Source organism: Aedes aegypti, chromosome 3, assembly GCF_002204515.2.
Source record: "Aedes aegypti strain LVP_AGWG chromosome 3, AaegL5.0 Primary Assembly, whole genome shotgun sequence".
NCBI classification, from domain to species: domain Eukaryota; kingdom Metazoa; phylum Arthropoda; class Insecta; order Diptera; family Culicidae; genus Aedes; species Aedes aegypti.
The window spans coordinates 74,750,620-74,767,428 of record NC_035109.1 but is presented as its reverse complement, the minus strand read 5'-3'; positions in this window follow the sequence as shown (position 1 = coordinate 74,767,428).

The window sequence follows — 16,809 nt, the reverse complement described above, 5'->3', positions numbered from 1 at the left end:
GAGAACGGGTCAACAAATGGTCGCAAGTTTTTCACTGTTGCCCTCTACAAGTGATGCGACGTGTTCGTGCGAGGAAAAAGTTCAGGAAATTCTCCGGAATAATCGGGAAAACGGGAGAAGACTGATGTGTCATTTTGTATGGGGGATTTCTTGACGTTTTTCAACAGCCTACTTGATGGCAAGACGAAGTTTGCCGGGCTCACTAGTATAAAATAAAAAGGAGAAGTCCTAAGTGGGAGCCTTGAGGAACACCTGATGTGACTTGAATTGGTTTGGATTTTTTGTCATGAAATCTTACTATTTGCTGCCGGTCAGTAAGATATGATTCAATCCATTTGAGAAGCTTTTTCTCGATACCTATTTTACTCAGTTTGAAAATTAGCATTGAAATGTCAAGTCTATCAAATGCTTTACTGAAAACAGTGCAGAGAGCCTCTACCTGGTTATCTTTATCTATTTCCATTAGGGAATAATCAACAAACTCCAGGAGGTTTGTAGTAGTTGAACGGCCTTTAATGAAGCCATGTTGTGAATTAATTATTTTGTGTTTAATTTGACCAAAAATACATTTGTTAATAATTGATTCGAACTGTTTTGGAATGCACTAAATGATGGCAATCCCACGTTAGTTCCTGATATCAAATTTTTTGCCTGATTTGTAAATAGGTACCAAGAAAGACTTTTTCCATTCCTTTGGAAATTCACCAGATTCAAGTGACATATTGAAGAGCCAGAATATTGGAGTTGTAAGTTCTACCGCTAAATTTTTTATAAATACTGGTGGGATTCCATCTGGTCCTGATCCTTTTGTAGCATCTAAATCATTCAGACCTGTCGTAATGTCTTGAACATGAATTTGATTTACTCCAACATCCCTTGAAATCTCTGGAAGGCATGAAAAATATCCAAAATCACGATCATTATCAGAGAAGCTCGTGTAAGTTTTTTGAAAAAAAAAGATGCAAAAAGGGTACAAATGTCTTCTGAGTTATTTCCTTCTTTGTCGTCTTATGTCATTTTTGATGGGACATTGTTTGAATTAATCTTTGATTTGACATAGTTGAAGAAATTCTTTGGACATGACTTGACTTCATTTTCGGTTTTTATGTTATAATCTGTAAGTGCATTAGAAATAGTTAAATTTAGTTGATCACAAATACGCAGATACTTTTCTAAATTTGCTTGACTATTATGTGCTTTGTAGGTTTTGTGTGCTTTTTGTTTCCGATTTTTCAAATTAATGATTTGCTTATTGAACCAGACTGAATTTTTTGAGCCAAAACCTCGTCTTTTACGTTTGAGTGGAATTTCCTCCTGAATTACTTCCGACAATATTTTGTAGAAGTTTTGCACGGCACTTTCAATATTTACTTCTTCTTTCAGATTGGATTGCCAGTTTACTCTATTTATTTTATATCTGATATTATCATAATTAGCCATATTGTATTCAAAAACACACTCATAACTACAGTCGTTGGGATTAAGGTTACTGTGTACAAATATGGAATATTCGATCGTTGTGTGGAACGCTTCATTTTTCCATAACGGAGAAACAGATTCCACAACACAAAAATCCTCACATATATTCATTAGAAGTGAATCTAAGAAACAATTCTGTTGGTTTTTGACATGAATAATTTGGTTGAGTCCTAGGAATGCAATTTTCTCAAATATAAATTGTAATGTTTCGTTTTCACCAACCACTGGAAGAAGAATGCTCTTATTATCATAATCTACATTTACATTTCGTTAATTGAAGTCTCCATAAATATGAATTTTATATTCAGGAGGAAAGTATGAAACGATTTCTTCGGCTGCTTTAAAGAACACTTCATACGTCGACTTAGTAGCTCGATCAGGAGAAAAGTAAACTGATGCGAATATATGAGTCTCTCCAATGATCTCTGTTTTTACCCAAACGTGCTCAAAATCCTTAAATTTTTGTGAAGCAATGAGCTCAGAATTGAATTTTGAGGAAATTGCGACTAGAACTCCACCGCCTGACTTCATTTGGGTTAAAACTAAATCCCGATCATTCCTAAATACATTATAGTTGCTACCAAAAATGTCTTCCTTTTGAATGCTATCGTTCCAACTTGTTTCAGTGCCCAAAATACCTGAAAACGAGGAGCTTAATATATTTTTACTAATTATACTCATTTTTGATGCGCTCCTCATGCGATTGAAATTCTGGCAATTCTGAAGAAATTGATGGTAGTTCGTCATTCTTAAAACTATGTTCTATATCTATTGAAACGTTACCAGTTTCGTCATGGTCTGCCTCTGTAGAGTGCGTCAGGTCGGACGAAAACACGAACGTTCACAGGAACACGACGAACAATGCTGAGAAAAAGAGTTTCTCAGAGCGGGCCCGAGAGTCCAATTTGGGGAAGAAGAGGAGCTTGTTTGAGGAAACTGGTGATCCACCGGGTACGGGTTTAGTGTTTCTCCTCGTTGAAACTTGATACCTCGTTGATTTGCAGTAGAGTGACCAGAAAATTTCACCTTCGCTGCTGCCAAAAGATCCTTATCCGGGGGAAGATAGATTGTTGCTGCTTGTTGACTATTGCATTTGTTGTTATTGTTGTAGTTGTAATAGCTACATGTGGGTTTGCTGCCTATGTTGGTTTTATTGAAGACCGTTTCATTGTTGTTGAGTATCCCTTTATATTTGTTCCGGGATCTGTCGTCATTGTTGTTTCTGTTGTTGTTGTTGTTGTTGCGGACTGAGTTGTATGAATTGCTCTTTGACATCCGATTTAAAAAAAAATAGACAAAACTCTAAACCACTATTCAAATATCGTGATCTGTACCGGGAAACTCAGTTGGACGACTTGTTTTGAATTTATAAGGATGTTTAATTTGTTTACCGGCATATTGGTCTATTTTGCTCGAAGTAAGAGGGAGCATGGAGAAGAAAGCAATGAATACTAGATGGGCAGGTACCGTAAGGGAACGGCGAGAGAAATTGGATTAGCTGTTGAAGAGGGAATACCATATGAAACAGTATTACTTGAAACGTCCTTCCTTCTGGTCTTAGACAGTAAAACGACAGCAAAGACAAATAAGTCCTTCCTTTTGGTTAACGTCCCATTTTGGAACGGCTTGGCGTGTTTATTAAATAACACTACCAAGACAGTCTTGGCGACACATCAATCTTCAAGACTTTTTGCTGGGAGTATGATATGATGCAAACTGAATAATTTATTGTACATAGGGTCAATTATATGTACTTTCAGGATGTTCTGGAGCTGATGCCTGATCCTGGAGAAGGATATATTTCCGACGATTGCAATCTGTATCATGCGACACATCAAACTGTTTGAAGAAATTACTCAATTTGCAAACTATATCACAGTTACTCATTGTCACTATCAACGCTGAAAATCTGTTGATTTGTACAGGTCAACAATGATACAATTCGGATGATTCTATATCACATCAACATCATGCTGTCTACTCCATCACCAGTGCATTGATGGCGATAAACTATGGATATCACTGATGAGTTAAGTTTAAGGCTAAATTAAGCAATTTGAATGGATATTTATCGATACAATATTTTTGGCAGTGCTGCAGATGGATTAAAAATATTGAAACATTTAAATCTGGGATAATTACCACGTGATCACTCATTTTGCAGTAATTGTGATCTAGAGTGCCCAGCAAACATATTTGTTCACATAATTAAGATTCAATTCAGCAAAGTGAACGCTAGAACGGAAATAAAAGATTGTTTAAAATGCATAGACTCCCTATATGTGAACAAATGTGGAGGCCATATACGTACATTCCAAAAAATGCAGTGTGGTAAATACAACTTCAGACGAGTTCGTTTGAACCTTTCTACAATTTCGTATATAATAGTATTTTGCACTTTATATGACTTTGTTTTAACAAACAAACAAAAAATAAAAAAGGTAAAACAAGTTAGCTGCAAGCCTTCACGCAATGATCTTCAGATCGCTAATCATATTGGCTACCACTGTTCCGTTCAGTCACACGGAACGACACGGAAATCTGGCAAATATAAATCCAACAGTATAACTCATCTGCACGTACGTCTACCACATCCATACTCTGCCACCCAGGTTCAAAAGAATTTGTCGTCGGTACATTTCGTAAATGCATCAGAAAGCTCCAATAATTGTCACAGCTTCAACATGTTCTTAATAATTAACTTTTTTCTCATTTGATAATGATACATTAGCCATTGTTTCCTAGTCAAAAATGTTGTTCACATAACAGATATCGCATATGCGGTAAAAACAAATGATTGAAAATGCACGAGTTTTCTCTATTCTATTGGAAGCCATATTGGGCAATTCATTGTAGTGAATAAGACGCATCAAACCAATTGGGCTTATAAATGTGGTGATATACCGACACTCCTCCTTAAGCTCGACTTGGTGAAAAGCTTGTTTTATATCTAACTTTGTAAATATAGTATTTCCTCCAATTTTCCTTGTCATTTGTTCTAAGGTAGGAAGTGGATGAACCTCTCTAATTACAGCCCTATTAGCTTCGCGAAGGTCTACAATTATCCTCACTTCGTTAATGCTCTTGCGCTTTACTAACATAGGGGACACCCATTCAGATGCTTCAGTCACTCGTTCTATAATATCCTGCTTTTCTAATTCTCTTAACTTAAGCAAAGTCATCTCTTCCAATGGGAAAGGAATGCGTCTGAGACTTTGACGAACAGGAGGGATGGTCTTATCTATTTTTATGTTTGCTTGTATTCCTGTATTATCGAAACAATAAACACTGTTATACAGATGATACAGGAAAGTTTATTATGAATTATAAATATGTTTCAAGGCTTACCGGTTATACGCGGGAATGGTTCCGATTCAACAACGTCCAGGAACTTAATGATGCCAAGTTTCACAGCTGTGTCTGCTGACAGCAAAGAACATTTTCCTCCTTGAATCACATACAGTGTAGTATCCACGTTTCGTCCTTCAAAGCTGATGTCTGTGTTAACTTCACCCAAAACCGTCAACGGAGCCTTGGATCCGTATGCATGGAATACTTTGTTGCTTCCCTTCTTGATACCGTATGCCTCAAAACCTGTCGCTTTCAACATTTTCCAGTCGTTTTCGCTGAGAATGTCTTCTTCCGCACCTGTGTCAATAATCATCTTCAAGATAACACCACCTACTTTAGCAGATACAAATCGTTTTGCCGCTCCCAGATGAAACAAATCGAATATTTGGTTATCGTCTTGCTTAACACTGTTCTCTTCAGCTACCTCTCGTACATACCTCTTTTGTTTCTGCATTGGATTTTCTTGACGGTTTTGTTTCAATGGTCTCTTACCTTTCAAGCAACACCGAGCGAAGTGGCCAAGTTTGCTGCAAATCTTGCATCTACGAGATATAGCTGGGCATGTTGGATCGCTTGAAGTGTGTCGGCCATCGCACCGAAAACATCTATTCGCATGCAACGTATTGGTCTGATCTGTCCGGCGGTTCCTTCTATCACGAAAAGCATTATTAGATTTTTCAGCTTGTACCACATTAACAAAGTCCTTGGCTGCGTTGCTGGCTGCTCCATCCTCCCAAGCGTGTAATTGGAATTTCACAGATTCTTCAGCTCGAGCCATGGCAAGAACCTCGTCCAACGTATAATCCTTTCCTAACCATTTCCGCTTCAGCTTGTCATCTTTGGTGGTCGATACGATCTGATCGACGATCATATTCTCGGTTTGATTTTCAAATTCACAGACTGTTGCTTGCTTCTTCAAACGAATCACGTACTTGTCCAATTTTTGGTTTGGTGCTGGTACCATTTGCCGGAATCGTTGCCTTTCGAATGTTTTCGACACACGTGGAATGAAATATTCGTCCAACTGCTGAAGAGCGGTACGGTAACGGTTGTCCATGGGGTGTGATCCATCTGCTTCTATTTTCGAAATTACTCGGCGTACATCGGAGCCACCAAATAACATCAGCGTTTTATACTTTTCATCATGGTCAACCACATTTTTCCATTCTAGATACGCCTCGAAGTGCTCTCTCCATTTTTCCCAGCGGATGGCCGGTGAGCCTTCATCACTTTCAACAAATGGAGGCACTATTTGGTTGATCTGAATCAAAATACATTAGAAAATTAGTTCCATCGACTCTACCATCAATCCTAGTAACGGTTGTCTTGGCAACTGGTACACAAATTGAAAATTGATTACAAACTTAATTTTTCGTTCAACCAATTTAGTACATTCCTACGAACCATTAATTCGAGCTTTCCAGAGATTCATCCTGATTACTACAGGTTTCTCCATTTACTTGAGGGCCATCCCGAATTCGGGCCTCATTTTTCCTGAACACTTTCCAAGAGAGCCATCCCGATATCACGGGTCTCTGGAAAATATTGAGGGCCATCCCGATAATCGGGCCTCAACACGCGGTACTTTGAGAATCATCCCGGATTTTCCGGGTCTCGCTAGAGGATCATCCCGTCAAGCGGGCCTCTTGTTCAGTTTATTTTTATGTGAGGCGCATCCCGGCGTTCCGGGTCTCACTTTCTACATGGAGGCTCATCCCGACTACGTCGGGTCTCCGTTTGCAAGAATTAATGGCTGTAGACTTCAAAAACTCTCGACTAGAACGTTTTTCCTGGAGACATTTCCACACACTTTATCATTTCGTTCACTCGTTTGATACATACCATGGAAAAAGCCATTTGGGGTTTTGAAATCTTGATAATTTCACCTTTTTCCTCTGGTCTTTCAATTCTTCTTTGAACAAGTTGATGTTGGTTGAAATCTCTTCTCAATTTTTAGAATCTTCCTTCCGTTTTCTCCGGTCGTCGCCAAATGTAGTGAATAAGACGAGGGTTGAGTACAGAATGTCATTTATTTCCATATCTTTAAATGCTATGCTTACTAGATTATATATCCTTAATATCTATGTTCACTAGATGCTACATTCATCATGGCCAATACAACTCTAGACAAGTTGTTTTGGCGCTTACTATGACTAACGAGTATGACAGAGTATTGCACTTTATGTGATTTAATTTTTACAAACATATCAATGGAACAAAAATACAAAATCGTGAGACAGGCTGAAAATTAGTGATCATCAGTGATAACATTAAGTGTTCTAATGATTAGCAAGAATTCGGAAGCATTTTTCTTTTGTGATTTCAATGAAGTGCAGCTGAAACAGCACCGTAAGTTTGGGGATTGAATACAGCCCGACTTGCCCCAGAGTCGCTCACCTAGTAAGGTAAAAAGGTATAATACATATTCAATAGTTTTTGATGCCAAAGTGTTAGTTATTTATTTGTTTCCGAAGTTGAGCTTGTATGTTATTAATCAACCATATTTTTAAAACCATTGTGAACTTGCCAGATCTCGCTATCTCAGTATCTTGCTTAGGATTCATATAGGAATTGACATCTGTCCATGAGCTCGCTAGGAATTTTGGGGGCATTCTAAGCTTCTGCTGCGATGTTGTTGAAAATTATCAAGCCTCCAATTGAAATTCTCCAAAGTATGATAGTTTTTTCAAATTCCTCTGGAAACTTATTTAGAATCGTCAATATTTTGCCAGAACTACTCGAAATACCACTAGAAATCCACAGTACTCCGCTAGAATTTTACAGGACGACTTTGAAAGCTTAGCAGTTTACTGAGAAGCGCCAGATTTTGCGCAGGATTCGCAATAACTAACTATACATTCTCACGAACCAGCAAGAAATATATTATGTCCGATAGGAATATCTAGATTTCCATCAGTATCCTCAAGAAAGCAGTATACTCTAGCATAAGCACCCCTGGTATAGAATTCTGGATCGTCTCTCAATTTACACGGCTAGTCACTTCACTCTAGGCAAGAATTGTCACCTCGCTTTACGATACCGGCAATTCTCACCTCACGCCACTCGTAGATTAAACCCAAATGTTCAACCCAGGGAGAAAATCGAATTATGGTTTCCAAAGGTAAAACTGTTATGTTTCTATACGGAAAGACTTTCGAGAGTCTGCAACAAGGCTCTTCTATATTGATTGGAGTATTTTTGAATTCAAATTCTTCAACGACAGCGCCATCAGTAGTTGGAACCGTTTCTCCCATATATGTGTCGATTATCTCCATACAAACTTGGAGCTAGTTTAGCCCTCTTGGAGAAGACGCTCAAATTTTCACAGCATCTTCTGAAGGTTCAAATGAACAAATTTGTGAGGTGTATCTTAAAACTTGTGTAGTTTGATCAACAAGGGCCATCGTAATCAACATACACACCCATACAACAGACAAACAGCTTGAACACTCTCAATCATACTCATCGAACAAATGACCTTATTGAGAAAAAATGTAGTTTTTTTTATTGTGATGCTACGCAACGGTGTATAAAAGGAGTCGGTGGGTCATTAATTTCTCTATTTGCTGTCAAAGTTTTGGATTATATTTCACCATGATAGAAATTTATTTGAATAACGCAATTTATTTAAATAAAATTTCTATAAACAGTTAGGAGACAATACTGTTTAAATCATATACTCTCTTGTTACTCTTGTGTAAAAACTTGTGGTTTGTTCAAACGAGTTGCTCCAAATCTGAAAAAAAATATGTTTATTGAGTGTGTCACTTACCGGCATACTCATGTGGGCTGGTCACAAAGTGTGAATTCCTGACAAAAGTTGCAGCTACTTGAGATACCTATAGAGCTTAATGACTTCATGAAACGTTGCGAACATATGAACATCTCGAATTAAATAAGCACGCACGGGAGCCCTATCATTTGGTGAGATTAAGGGTAATATCGACGAGGATGGAGCTCTGGAATGCGGTAACAGTTAAGCTGATCTGCTTTTTAAATGAGTAAAATAAAATCCACACTCAAATAGAGCAAAAATGGAGCATGCCAAAAACGGAATCCCACTGTATCATCACTAACACACAAATAATTTGCTCATTAGGGTTAGTTTAAGAAACAGTCTTCAGTACTGATCGAAGAACATCCTAAATGTTAGCAATTATTCACTTCTCTGCTAGTGGTAACACAGCGCAACAAAAATGACATTTTTGCGTGTCTCAAAGATCAAATTATGTGTCTCTAGAAGATTTGGGGTTACTGAATGCCGTTCTCAGAAATTTCCCAGCACGTTACAATTTTCAGCTACAGGCCGCCAAAGTTGTAGAAAACATTGGTTTTATTGAAGTATTAATTTGAAGTATATTTTATCAAACTTTTTTGTGATCTTATCGATGAAGCATGCAAAAGAGGACTTGAACTTTCGTTATAGATACATTTTAATTAAAATTTCACGATTAAATTTAGAATAAACCGATTTTTTCAACATGCTTGCAGTCTCCATACAAAATTCTTCATTTCTCTTATATGGCAAAATACAATACTTGTCTAAACCATCAAAAAATAACTTTTGCGCATCAAAAGTACTATAAAGTTTGATGATAAGTATTGTTATACACATGAAGTTTGAGTTCTGTGGCAAATTGAGCAAATAAAATGCCTTACAAGTTGGTAAACTTGCATGCAAGTTGGCTAAAATAGTCAATTTTTACCTTTTCAACAACCAATATCTCAAAAACTAGATGTGCTATGATATTTCTGTAAACGGCAAGGGATTCAGTAACCCCTTATTAAGTAAATAGATGTATTTTTATGCTAGAGACAAAAACGTGTTCCGCAGTGTAATTGCTGCTAGCAAGATTTCCGCATTGTAGTCAGCTTTTGACAGTAACTAAAATGGTCTACGACTTATTTAATGTATTTCATAGTTCCAGCAACCAGAAGGTTTGGTTTCTTTTCACACAGGAGAATGACATCTTACCTAAGCTAATAAGACTCTCTATGAACCTATTGTAAGCCTTAATTCCAATAAATATAGAAATACTTTTCTCTTGGAAGAACAGCCTATGATTAAAGAAGAAAAAATCTCTGAGATTAATACAAAGTTTAATACAAATTATCATTATATCAATTTAATCATAAAAAAACGTTATAACTTCAATTAAAATATTAGCTAAATTATTGCCAACAGTAATGAAACCAGTAAAACTCGCAAGAATCCCGACGAGTGTTGTACAGATAAAAACAGAGTTGTAACAGATTTTGTTTCTCACTGTGCATTTTTTCTAACAAAATATGTTGTAATGTTGGCAGGTTAGCCGTTAAAATAACAAACATGATAAAACAATATGCTCTACGCTAAACAAAATTGAAACAAAATATGTTGTACTTTAAACAAAAATGTATCTCATTATGTTTCAAATCAATCAATAATATAACTCGTTTAGTTATTTTCCATAACTGAATTAAAAAAAAATTATTGTAGGCAGCAAAATTGGAACAAATTTGAAACAGTCTTAGTTATTATAACTGATTTTGTTATAATTTGCTCCATCAACTCAACGGGATACCCGACCAGTGGAGTACAACAAAATTGTAGCACAATTATATCGATATTTGTTACAAACAACGAATTTTGTTTTATTTTTGTTAGAAGCACTCTGAGAGAGACGGAGAAAATTATAACATAATTTAAACAAATTAAAAATATAATTATAACAAAACTTGTTATACAAATTTAAGAGTAGCTGCTTATAACAAATTTTGTTATTAAATTATGCTAAATAACAAAACGAGGTTTATTTTTGTTTGATTTGAAATATAATGAGTAACATTTTGTTTAAATTATAAAATATTTTGTTATAATTTTGTTTAGCGTTGAAGAAATTGTGTTATGATTTTTGTTATTAACCAGCAAAAATTATATCATATTTTGTAAGAAAAAGCGCGCTAATTAAGTAACACAATTGGTAATCCTCGGCTGGTTTTCAAGTGTTATACTAGTGCGCAGTATACGTTCATGGTGATAAAAATCATACCAAATGTCAGCAAAATGGAATAGAAAATAGGTCAAAAACAAATCTTTGCGGTATCGACAAAATGGACAATATTGTGGAATTTATGAAAAAATTTTATCAATTATTGTCAATCACTCTAATATGTAAGAAAGGTCCTTCCCAATCAGACTTGCTAGAATAAAATCTACCTGGTTGCGTTACTCTGCTGAACAATTAGATTCTTTCACCGCCTTGTTTTCATAGCAAATTTAAAGTCAAATTTCAAAAGACAATTGAAGCATAAAATAATTTTATAAAACGCCAAACAGGCCATGTACAATATTCATTACATACAGCGTGTACAACTTTCATTAAACATACATAAAATAAAGGGCGTTCATTTCCCCAAGCAAGTTTGATTGCTTTAAGCAGTTTACCATTACTGATGCATGCATTACTGATCTTGGATTCTGAATTCTACAGGGCACCTAGTGGACTTTAAACAAGTATGTCACAGGGGCGAGTACCCGATCAGAAAGGCATAACAAAATTATAACAACCTTAGATATTTTTATCAAAAATTATTTTATAACACAGGTTGATAAAAAGTATACCTCGTTAGATGATAAAATATCAAAAATTATAACAAAAAAACCTCTAATACAAACAAAATTATATCAAGCGTTGATATAATTTTATCAAATTTAAAACATATTGAGATAAAATAAAACTTGGTAATTCTCGACATGCATGTTCGGTTCAAAAATGGTTTATGTTGTATCGCAATATCTTCTTTCGCTTGAAATGGTGATCCATAAATGACCCACCACCCCCTTACCCTTCTCTCTTTTAAGTATAAAATAATTTATGCACGACCCCATACTCATTAAATTCAAATAAAAAGCAATTTAAACTTGTTAAAATTTTAATATAAAGCAATTCCAAATATATTTCAAAAATATAACTCATTTTGATATAATTTTGATACGACTCAAAACTTTTTTCACATCACATTTTAAAAAAATATCTAAATATAACATACTTTGATAAAAATATCAAACCTTGTTATAATTTTGTTAACTTTTTGATATGCCTTTCTGATCGGGTAGGCCACCCTTTTATAAAAACGATAAAATGTTTTTTTCTCTTGGAGATTAACAATATACTCCTATATAGGGGCTGTCCATTAATTATGTAAGGGTTTATGGGGAAAGGGGGGGTTATTTTGAATTTTCATACAAAAAATCTTACCATGGGGGGAAGGGGGGTTAAAAAACCCCGAAAATTGTCTTACATAATTAATGGATCGCCCCATAGTTCTGAATACAATGTGCAAAATATAACTAAAATCTCAATTTTTCGCGCATTTTAATACATGTTTGAATAAACAATCAAACTTCGATAGATTTTCATAAGTGACAAACCTTATTATAAAGCATTCCTTAACCTTTCTACCGGCAGCTTCATTTTTTAGCGCTGGAAAAATATTCAAATCGCGATAACTTTTTTTGTTTCTTGATATTTTTACACCATTTCTTCACAAGTTTTATAAAACTCTCCATGTTTGAGAATTCGTGTTGGTATTAATCATTGGTGATCTAGTTTTGAATATATTCCGGTGTTCCTTCGGGGACCGGCATTCTTTATATAAAATGTCTTTGGCAATAAATTTGTTTTGGACAATTAATCAAAAAAAAATAAATTGTGTACTATACAATGCCAGGTAATAAGGAGCTACTCTGAAAAAAAAATATACAAATCGGTTCAGTATTCTTGGAGAAATCTGAAAATTACGAGATGAGATTTTTAGAGATTTCAAGATCTTCATTTGTTCAGCGTGGTACCAGTAACATAAATGCTCATTACTCAAAGACGGCTGCACCAAATTGATTCATTTTTTACAACACACTCGCATCAATCAATCATTCCGAGGAGTGAATATCTGAATACGATAAAAATTCTGTAGCCTGAAAAATTTAAGCGAGTTATGGCTACGCGTTGGTCCCCCAAGGAGTTTTGGAATATCTCCGGATCCAGATGACCAATAATCAATATCGACACATATTCTGAATCTAGAAGAGTTTTTGAGAGCTTGTGAAAAAATGGTGCAAACATATAGAGAAACAATAAATTTATCGCGATTTGCATATATTTTAGCGGTTAAAAATGAAGCTGCCGGTAGAGGGGTTAAACATGAAACTTTGGACCATGATTAAAATTAACAATTATCATTTGCTTTGTATATAATAAAATTTTTCCCCATACGGGTGGCACAGGATTTATCTAGGTGAGCTTGATTTTTCTATACATTTTCATTGTTCTAGGAATTATGTTCTGACTTTTCAATACAATATAATTAAAGAAACTTACCAAGAAGTTTTTCAAAATATTTCCACATGGACAATTATATAAAAATTCTATAAGGGTTCACTGTAAGAATTCAATAATCTTTCATCAATAATTTCTCAGAAATGTCTTCAAAATTCCATCCAAGAGAGTAATTTTTTGGTCTGTCTTGGATGACATGGATATTTCAATAGAATGAGAAATGTGTTAAGCAGTGCGCATCGTACCTTCGTGCTGTGCGTACACGAATTCTCTCTGCTCTTGGAAGTTTTCTTAAAAACTACCTAAAGCAATAAAACAGTACTTTTCAGTGCTACAAAAACAGTACTTTTCAGTGCTAAAATTAAAAACGGTACTTTTCAGTGCTACTAAAACAGTACTTTTCAGTACTATTTTTTCTACTATTGATCCCTTTACGATCCTTGTTTGGACCCGTGCCTTCGATTTTTCGTTGGACCCGTTGGCGAAAGCTAGCGGTGGTAATCCTACTTGGACACCGTCTTGGGAAAAAACCTTTCGAAGGTCACGTCTTCTTTCGTTTATTAATTAAACATGGTATCAACAACAAACAAAAGGAAGGGTGAATCTCTGAATTCACTACTTCCTTCCAAAAAAGTGGGTTTTAAAACTGTCACTACACGTGGCAAGAATGGAAGAAAGGACGCTTCCCCGGAATGCGAACTTTCTTCCAAGGGTGAAATGAATAATTGTATCGAAATGAGCAATCAGTTCGATGCTCTAGACAAATTTTCCGAACACCAAATCGAAGCAGCCTCTAGCCCAGGCTCTTTGATTCAAGTGAGGAAGCAAAGAGTGCCGCCTATCGTGGTCAGTTGTTCCGAATTTGGGGGATTTAGGCAGGAGATCTTGAACTCCATTAGGGGAATCAAGGTTTCCTTCCAAATCGCAAAGAAAGGAGACTGTCGCGTTTTGCCGGAAACTCTTAAAGATCGTGAGCTTCTTCTCAAACATCTTGAAGAGAAGAAGCACAAATTTTTTACTTATGACGACAAAACTGAACGTTTGTTCAAAGTTGTCTTGAAAGGTCTCTCAAGTGACTATAAATCACCTGAAGAGATCAAAAATGGAATAAATGATTTACTTGGATTTTCCCCAGTCCAAGTAATCATTATGAAAAAGAGAACCCAATCTGGCATTGTTCGGAAAGGGCTTTCTCAAGAATTTTATTTAGTTCACTTTAACAAAAAAGAACTAAATAATATTAAAGCTTTAGAAAAAGCAAAACTTTTGTTTGATGTCCGTGTGACATGGGAACATTTCCAGAAACCTGGAGGAAATTACCAGAATCCCACTCAGTGCCGTCGGTGCCAAAAGTGGGGTCATGGTACAAAAAATTGTCGCATGGATGCTAAATGCATGATTTGCGGAGGTTCTTCTCACGCCAAAGACGTCTGTCCAGTGAAGGAAGATACCACCAAATTCATATGTTGTAATTGCGGGGCTAACCATAAGTCCAATTTTTGGAATTGTCCTTCACGCAAAAAGGTCATTGAGGCTCGTGCCAGGCAGATGAAAGATAATATCCGTTACGATAACGGTCGTTTCCGGAATTTGCCTGGTAGAGTATCGAACAATGCTCATTTTTCAGTTAACGATCGCTTGATCATGAATCATACCCATCAGGAAGATAATAATCATGCTCATTCACAAACTAATTTTAATCCGTCGGGTAGCCGTTCGAATCTTTCTATTTCGAATGTATCTACCCACGGTAAATCCTTTGCCGATATCGTAGCAGGAAATTCGAACTCCTCCCCTGTTCGATCCATGGGTACCCATTCTACTTGTTTCAAATCAAATGGAAAAAAACCCTACCGCCACAGGTAACTCCGCTTCTTCGTCTACCGGAAATTCCAATGGGAAATCACATGACATGTCTGCCTCTGATTTTAATTTTCTAACTGAACAATTGAATCTAATGATTGATGCAATGTTCAAAGCCACCACTATGACTGAAGCAGTCCAAGTAGGTGTACAATTTACAAATCAAATTGTTATTGGATTACGTTTTTCTAATGGATCCAAATAATAATTTAAATATTTTAAATTGGAATGCTCGTTCTCTGAATGGTAAAGAGGACGAGCTGTTTAATTTTCTTACGGTTAATAACGTGCATATAGCAGTTATTACCGAAACGTATTTAAAACCTGGATCTAAACTCAAAAGAGATCCTAATTTTTTTGTTTATCGTAATGATCGACTTGATGGGGCATGTGGGGGAGTTGCAATCATCATTCATAGGCGTATAAAACATCAACTGTTTTCATCATTTGAAACTAAAGTTTTTGAAACTTAAGGTGTTTCTGTTGAAACACAGTTTGGTAAATATACTTTCATAGCTGCCTATTTGCCTTTTCAATGCTCTGGGCAGCAAGTTAATTTGCTCCAAACTGACTTGCGTAAATTGACTCGCAATAAGTCAAAATTTTTTGTCATTGGTGACTTTAATGCCAAACATCGGTCATGGAATAATTCTCAAAGTAATTCCAACGGCAGAATTTTATTTGATGAGTGCTCTTCAGGATATTTCTCAATTCAATACCCTGATAGCCCCACATGTTTTTCCTCTTCTAGAAATCCATCTACGATTGACTTGGTCTTAACCGACTCTAGTCATCTTTGTAGCCAACTGATTACTCATGCTGATTTTGATTCTGATCATGTCCCTGTTACATTACAAATACCCCAAGAAGCGATTCTCAATCCTATCAGCTCCACTTTCAATTATTTACGAGCCGACTGGAATATATATAAAACATATGTTGACTCCAATCTTGATGTTAACATTTCTTTAGAAACTAAACTTGATATTGACAATGCTCTTGAAACTTTAACAAATTCCATTGTTGAAGCCCGGAGCATTGCAATTCCAAAATGTGAAGTAAAATTTGAATCCGTGATTATAGACGATGATCTTAAACTCTTGATCCGTCTTAAAAACGTGAGGAGAAGGCAATTTCAACGCACTCGCGATCCTGCTATGAAAATTATATGGCAGGATTTGCAGAAAGAAATCAAGAAACGTTTTGCTCAATTAAGAAACAAAAATTTTGAAAATAAAATTTCTCAATTGGACCCTGGCTCTAAGCCCTTTTGGAAATTATCGAAAATCTTAAAAAAACCTCAGAAGCCAATACCGGCATTGAAAGAGGAAAACAAATTCTTACTAACTAATTGCGAAAAAGCTCAAAAACTTGCTATGCAGTTTGAAAGTGCGCACAATTTTAATTTAGGACTTACTAGTCCAATTGAAAATGAAGTTACTCAGGAGTTCGAAAATATTCTCAATCAAGAGAACGTTTTCGAAAATGCCTGGGAGACTGATTTGGAAGAAGTGAGAACTATTATTAAAAAATTCAAAAACATGAAAGCTCCTGGCGATGATGGAATTTTCTACATCCTCATCAAGAAACTTCCAGAAAGTAGCTTATCATTTTTAGTTGATATATTTAACAAATGTTTTCAATTAGCATATTTTCCTGATAAATGGAAAAATGCTAAGGTTGTTCCAATTTTAAAACCAGACAAAAATCCTGCAGAAGCTTCTAGCTATCGTCCAATCAGTTTGCTTTCCTCCATCAGTAAACTTTTTGAAAAGGTTATTTTGAACAGAATGACGGC